The sequence below is a fragment of the Paramormyrops kingsleyae genome, chromosome 5, assembly GCF_048594095.1.
Source record: "Paramormyrops kingsleyae isolate MSU_618 chromosome 5, PKINGS_0.4, whole genome shotgun sequence".
NCBI classification, from domain to species: domain Eukaryota; kingdom Metazoa; phylum Chordata; class Actinopteri; order Osteoglossiformes; family Mormyridae; genus Paramormyrops; species Paramormyrops kingsleyae.
Window position 1 is genome coordinate 33,704,578 of NC_132801.1, and position 8,083 is coordinate 33,712,660.

An 8,083-nucleotide genomic window follows, 5' to 3' on the forward strand; every position below is an offset into this window, starting at 1 on the left:
ATGAGTGACATCAGACACCATCGGGAGAAGACGATCTGCTGCAGCAACAGCTACTCCCTGAGTATGGCAGCCATCAGACTGACCAGATCAAAAGTAGGTATACTCACCAACAGCGATCTGGCCACTTCCCGGTCTGTGTACTGCAGAGAGTGCTGCCACAACAGCAGAGAAAGATGGTCATCTTGCCGGAGAGACAAGACGTTCCACGTCCTTACCTGAATGGGCCACCTCAAACTGGGACCCAAGTGCCACCATGCAGCAGGCGACACCTCAGCCTGATAGTTATAATCAAATAAATGCCATTTATTTATGTTTATACTAATATACCTGTCTGTTAGGCGTGTAACGATACCAGCGCCGCCCCTCCCTACACGCAGAATACACGCTGTGCGTAGGGCCCCACGATCCATGGGGGGCCCCATTTTCCGCAAGGGGACACATTCTCTGCAAATGAACAAAGGACGCGCATCACTGCCGTGAGGCGCGCGTAAAGCACCATGTCAGCCCAAGGCAGGAGAGAAAAAACGAGATGAGTAATCTGACACCGCACGCGTTGCCGCAGTGATTGTCAGCACGCAGCATCTGACCAATCAGAGGTCAAAGCCTGCCTATACGTTGCATATCACTGTTAAAGTGCACAATCTACGAGACAACAGTTTATGCCCAGTTATAACTAATTAAAAAATGTACATGTTCAAAACAATGCCGTTCAACGCGTTGTATTAATTTCATGCTGGTTATGAGATATTAAGACGCTTGTCAGGGTCAGCCCCTGCTGTGGTCCTTCCGTGTCCCTTCCTCGTTTGACCAGCAGGTGTCGCTGGTCATCCCGTCCTTTATGTTAGTCTTTGTTCTCCCCTGTTACCTGTCTGGTCATGTGGCTCAATGTGTTGAGCATGTGGTTGTCTGTGTTCCCTTCTGTCCTGTGTTTGAATCCCACCTCCTGTTTTTGTATTTTGCTCCCTAGTGTTTCATTTGAGTTTCTTTAGTTCTTGTGTCTGATTTTGTAGTTGGTTTTGGTTTTGTTCCTTGTGCCCCTGATTGTGTCTTTACATGTTTAATTCCCTAGTGTTGGCTTCTGTTTCCCTGTTTCCTTGGTTAGTTCTTAGTTTCCCTGTTTTTAGTTCCTTTGAGTTTATTAGTTTCACCTGTGCCCTGTTTCCCTGGTCTTTGTTAATTAGTCTCACCTGTCCTGTCTTAGTCTCGTTACCCCTTTAGTATTTTAGTTCCTGCTTCTGTTCAGTTCCCCAGTGGTTCATTGTTGTGTCTATGTGTGGGTTGTTGCTTGTTTTGGTTAGTTTGGTTAGTGCTACATCCTGTTTTCCTGCCTGGTTTTTGTTTTGTAATATTAAGTGTTTAATTTATCCCTTTAGTTTTGACCCCTTGTGGTCCTTTTGGTTTCATTGTGTTTATAGTGTTTTCTGTTATATTTAATAAACCCCTTCTGTTCCTGGAGCCGCAAGTGGGTCGTCCACCCTTTTTTGTACCTGATGCCACGTTCCCGTGCCCGAGCCGCCCGCAACCATAACAACGCTCTGCGGTATAATTTCAGTTTAGTGCTAAATGGTGTTGATTAAACTGTTAATTAGTTATTTTTTTCATGTGAAGTTCAATGTCAGAGTAGTGCTTGTGAAACTGCTTATAATGTTTCTTGGAGCTGTTTGTAATGTCAGCCCTTGCTCTCTAGGGAATGTGACAGCTCATACTATACTAAGTGTTTCTGCTTCAGTAAGGCTAGGAATGTCTAATGGCTACATTTTTGCAATTTGATTTTTTCCAGTTGGTTTTTTTATATATAAATGCTTATTACTTGTAATCAAACACACTTTCTGAGTTTGCTAATAAGTGGTAATAATCTTCATAATACACTTTGTTTTCTATTTGGATTTTTGAATATGGTTTCCGTGTAAAATAACAGGAGAATGAGTTGTTAAAATGTAACAGCTTTAGTGTTATACATTCAAACCTGTCATTTATCTGCATGTGTGACCATGTGATATACACCTAGATGTATGTAACTAAATATATGTAAATATGGGTGATTTCTCTGCATAGATCTGCAATAGCTGTGTAAATATGGATTTATTGGTTCATTGTAGATAACTTCTAAATTCTAGCCCTTAAATAAAACCCCAGTGTCTTATTTTTATGTATATATAAACATCTTTATGTATGCCCCAGTAAGTACAGGAAAATGACAGGCATATCATAATACCATAATATCATACTGAACAGTTCGATAATATGCCATACACCCCTACTGGGAAAGTAAACATATTGCTACCAAGCTAAATATATGGTTATTTGAAAAATAAAGAGTTTATTGTTTAAAGAGTGATGTGTTTCGTTGTTCTTAAAAATAGATGCCTTACCATCACATGGCCCCAAAACCGTGATACATACTGAACGATATTGTTACACCTCTAATGTGTATAGAAACAAGATACATGACTATTCAGAGTTCACACGTGCTGTGAGATGACCCAGGACCTGCAGAGATGGACTGAGCAGACTTGGCCTCGTCTAAAAATCGTACATCATGTCCACAAGAGCTGCAAAATGTTGGAATTTGCTCCAATTTGACACCACAGAAACATCTGTAGACTGAACACAGAAAACCAGATGATGATAACATTAATTTGCACATACAACTATATACGATAAAGCCATGGCAATCATATGTCAAGTATAAATACTATGGCAGCCCATTTGCGCCACATAAGAGATACTAAGTCGAAATTATGAAATATTGTCATAATTACGAGATACTAAATCATAATTACAAGATGTTAACTCAATTAAGAGATGCTAAGTCATAATTACGAGATGCTAAGTTAAAATTAAGAGACACTAAGTTTAAATGATGAGATACTACTGGAGAGAGAGTTGACAGCACGGAAAGATGGCAACTGGGGCAGCAAGGGCTAGCACCCCGAACTGCAGTTCCTGTGAAGGAGCACCCAAAGCAAGCTACAGAGAACCCTTCCACACTATACCCCCAGGTATTCCCGAGAGGGGGGGAGGATGAGAATCTCAAATGGACGGATCTACTGGTAACGACCCAAGCTAACAGACAATCGACAAAGAGCACAGTTTGTATCTGTGGGAAGGTGTGCAAAAACTCGACAGGTCTTAAGATCCGCAGACCAAGATGGCCTGCCTAAAGGGTGGACGAGTAAGGCAACGCACAGGCACAGTGGCCAACACTACAGTTAACAAAGTGCTGGTCACAGACCCTAGTCAGACGGAGGAGGAGCCAGGCCCGGATTCACCCCACAGAGCCCGCAGCACAAGTCCCCCCCCCCCGAGGGTAAAATCGGAACAACGTCGGGTAAAGTGGCCTGCCACTAACAAGAAGGAGTGGCTTCAGCTGGATGAGAACATAGATAAGATTCTGGAGACATCATCAAAGGATGATGCTGACCATAAACTCCACACTATGTGCACCCTCATAATGACTATAGGCGTGGAATGGTTTGGCGTCACAGAAAGGCCTGTGTCTAGTAAACCAGCAAGACCAAACCGGTGGGAGCATAAGGTCAGCCAGCTGAGGCAGGAATTGAAAACCCTGAAGAGCCGGTTCAGAGCAGCAAAGGAGGAGGAGAGGATTGCCTTGTACGAGCTCAGGGAGATCTCAAGGAGGAAGCTCATTACACTCAGGCGAGCTGAGTGGCACAGAAGGAAAGGAAAGGAGAGGGCCAAGAAGCGCAAGGCATTCATTTCCAATTCATTCAGTTTCACCAAGCGACTACTGGGACTGAAGAAAACTGGCAACCTGACGTATCCTGTAGAGGAGATTAACCACCATCTCAGTATCATCTTCAGCGACCTACTAAGGGAACAAGATTTCGGCCTGTGTGAGGCACTTGTAAAGCCTCCAAAGCCCGTGGTCCAGTTTAATACCTCAGAGCTCACCCTGAAAGAGGTCAAAGAAGCAGTGATGGCAGCAAGATCAGGCTCCTCCCCTGGCCCCAGCGGAGTCCTGTACAGGGTCTACAAGCAATGTCCAAGACTTCTTGTGCGACTCTGGAAGATTATAAAGGTGATCTGGCAGAGAGGAATAGTCGCTGCTCAGTGGAGGTCTGCAGAGGGAGTCTGGATTCCAAAAGAAGAGGATGCAAGTAAGATTGAGCAGTTTCACATTATCTCGCTGCTCAGTATTGAATGGAAGATCTTCTACAAGATCCCAACGACTAACTGATTTCCTCTTGAGGAATGGTTACATAGACACCTCAGTACAGAAGGGGGGAGTCCCAGGAGTACCTGGATGCCTAGAGCACACCGGGGTGGTGACTCAATTGATCCACGAGGCAAGGGAGAGCAGAGGAGATTTGGTAGCACTCTTGCTGGACCTAACCAATGCCTATGGATCCATTCCACATAAGCTTGTTGAAACAGCACTGGCAAGGCATCATGTGCCAGAGACTATCCGAAACCTCATTCTGGACTATTACAACAACTTCCGATTGAGGGTAACATCAGGAACATCAATATCTGCTTAGCAACTCCTGGAGAAGGGTATAATAACTGGTGCCACTCTTCTCCCTAGCTATGAACATGAATATGAAATCAGCTGAGGTGGAGTGTAGAGGCCTCATGTCAAGATCCGGCACTCGGCAGCCCCCCATTAGAGTATTTATGGACGATCTTACAGTGACGGCAACCTCCGTTCCTGAGTGCAGATGGCTCCTCCCGGGGCTTGAACGATTCATCTCCTGGGCAAGGATGAGCTTTAAGCCTGCCAAGTCCAGGTCTCTGGTCCTGAAGAAAGGCAGAGTGGTTGATTGGTTCCGCTTTGCCATAGGAGGAACACCAATTCCATCGGTGACTGAAAAACCTGTCAAGAGCCTGGGCAAGATTTTCAACAGCTCCTTGAGGGATTCCGACGCACTCTCAGCAAATCAAGAGGGACTTAACATCCTGGCTCACAGCAATAGACAAGTTGGGGCTCCCAGGAAAATTCAAAGCTTGGATGTACCAACACAGAGTCCTTCCAAGGCTCCTTTGGCCCCTGCTTGTCTACAAGGTTCCTATGTCAACTGTGGAGAAGCTGGAAAGAACCATCAGCCAGTTCCTATGGAGGTGGCTTGGGGTCCCTCGGTCCCTTAGCAGCGTTGCCCTCTATGGGCATTCCACCGTGTTGCAGCTTCTTATCAGCGGCTTGTCAGAGGAGTTCAAGGTCACGCGTACCAGGGAGGTGATGATGTACCGCGACTCCTCTGATGCCAAAGTCACTGCACCAGGAATCCTGGTGAAAACTGGAAGGAAGTGGAAGGCACAGGAAGCTGTCGATAGAGCAGAGGCACAGCTACAGCACAGCATCCTGGTCGGCAATGTGGCAGTGAGGTGGGCAGGAATTGGCAGCTTTCCTAAACCCCGCTACGATAAAGTCGGAGGAAGGGAGAAACGTCAAATGGTGCAGGATGAGATACGAGCAGAGGTGGAGGGAGACCACGAGACGAAGATGGTCGGCATGTACCAGCAAGGCGCCTCGACAAGGTGGGAGCACGCTGAACAGCGTAAAATTACCTGGCTAGAGCTCTGGGGATCCGAACCTCAGCATATCAAGTTTCTCATCCAATCCGTGTACAATGTTCTTCCAAGTCCAACCAACCTGCATCACTGGGGCTTAGCAGACACTCCGGCGTGCCAGCTGTGCCAGAAGAGAGGCACCTTGGAACACATCCTCAGCTGCTGTTTGAAGGCATTGGGGGATGGGTGGTATCGCTGGCGTCATGACCAGGTTCTCAGGGCCCTGGCAGACACAGTTAGCGCAGCGATCACCAGCAGCAAGTACCAGCAAACCCCCAAACAGCCCATCACCTTTGTCAGAGCTGGGGAGATGGCACAACAGCAGCCAAGTTCATCCAGAGGGCTTCTCAGTACTGCATGTGATTGGAAGCTCCAAGTCGACCTGGGAAGACAGCTTAAGTTCCCAGAGCACATCTCTGCCACTTCACTCCGCCCTGACATGGTGTTAACATCAGAGTCAACGAAGCAAGTGGTTCTGGTAGTGCTTACTGTCCCCTGGGAAGACCGGATTGAGGAGGCTAATGAGCGCAAGAGGGACAAATACGCCGAGCTGATGGTGGAATGTAGGAGCAAAGGCTTGAAAGCCCGCGGCGAACCAGTAGAGGTGGGGTGCTGGGGTTTTGCTGGCCATTCATTACATCGTACTCTCAAACTTCTTGGAGTAAAAGGTCAGCTGTGCAAAAGAGCTATCAAGAACATCACAGAGGCTGCAGAGAAAGCCTCAAGATGGCTGTGGATCTGGAGGGGGGATCCGTGGAGTAGTGGGCCACTTGGTCACAAGTCGGGGGCTGATCACCCCTGACTGGGTCGCCCGGGCGGGGGTGTTTGATGATCAAAGACCCGAAACACCCCATGACCTCAGGTTCATCACTTATGATGTGTCCAAGTAGCACCAAGAGGTGTATTTCAGAGCTAGTCATAATTATGAGATACTAAGTCATAATTACAAGATGAAGTGGGTTGAAAGGTATTTGACCAATGCTAGAAAGCCACCGTATTTCCATCTTACATCATTACAACCTATAAAAAAATCACAAATGCATAGTTGCAGATTATCACAGTGAACTTTTATTTCTCTGTGTACATGTTTTGAAACATTTAGAGCTTAGTGAACTAATCAAATGCAAATTGACAGTCATGTTTTGAAAAATGCTTTTGAAAAAGTAATTAACCCCTTCACATGACATACAGTGGTAGTGGTAGGGCAATTCTGTAGTGACATTGTATACAATTCTTTTTTTATTAGTAAACTATCACTGTTATAGTTACAATATATAAAAAGTAAAATTTCTTTCAATTTTTATTATATTCATCTTCACTAATATGGTAGTTTACGTGCGTTAATGTCCCGCATTATGTACACTGAATTTGAGGGAATTACTAAAATTATGCACAAATCATTAGATTCCGCAACTATGATGCCCCTGTCATCACTTAACTGTCTTCTCTCACAAACATCCTAACTTTCTGGAAAGAATCACTAGCAGAAACATAATATACACAAAAGAGCGACTAGGAGATTATCTCCTAGAGACCCATATAAGTAATTATAGGGGATTTATTGAATCTCTTCTCAGCTATAAATGGGACGTTCTGCCAGCACTGTTAATGACCTAAATGATTCTGAGTTCTTGGTAACTCAGTCACTTACTCTATGGTGTTTTTTTCAAATAAATGCCGGGTTTGGCATCGTTTTTGTTACAGGTGTGGCACCCCAGTCTATCCACGGACTACGCCACCCCTTGCAATCCACCGACTCACAGTGCCAGAGCAAGGGGACCAATGCTTAAATAAGTACAAACACAGATGTTACAAAAAAATATAAAATACAGTCTTTATTAATACACTCATATGACTGGATTAAGTCACCAATCAAATTGATCCCTACCGTAATGACAGAAACAAACAAAATCACCACAACATTGGGGCAGAGGACTGCTGACCCAGGGAGGACAAACACCCCGGAAAGAGACTGGGACTTCTCGACCACACGTGACTGTGCAAACACCTATCCTAGTATACACAACAATCAAATACCCCGCAATCCTCACCACTCAGGCACCTTAAGTGGCAGGGACAACGGAGCTTCGCACCGTGGGCACTGCAAACGTTTTATACAAAAGGCTAGAAAACCCAGCCTTCCAGGGTGTCCTCCCTTAAAGCATTAAGCTACCCCGTACACCCAACGCCCGGTTAAAGGTACAAGAAGGGGGGCTAAAGAGTTAACAAGAATAAAGAAATGAAAATAAAACCCACTCTAGCCTGCGGCATACAGAGCAGTCTCACAGTGTCTACCACACTTGCGCTATCGCACACAGGCTAGAGGAAAACAAAATACATATATAAATAAACTGAGCAGCACCACATTCACACTGTACGGAAAACAGCAACTAACAACACAACACAGCCATATGAACCTGAAAACAGAGACAGCCCAAACGCTGCCACCCTACAAACTGCATCAGCTGCCCTGCTGCCAAGCGGACCCCACCTGCCCTGGTGTACCCAACTAGGGAATATATAGGTGGCCCAATCAATGCCCGTCCTAATC

The 8,083-nt window shown here is 45.5% G+C and overlaps 1 pseudogene; it reads left to right on the forward strand.

The window, feature by feature from the left end:
* On the forward strand, positions 1-6,324 carry LOC111847738 (uncharacterized; annotated as a pseudogene).
* Positions 6,325-8,083: the final 1,759 nt, after the last annotated feature.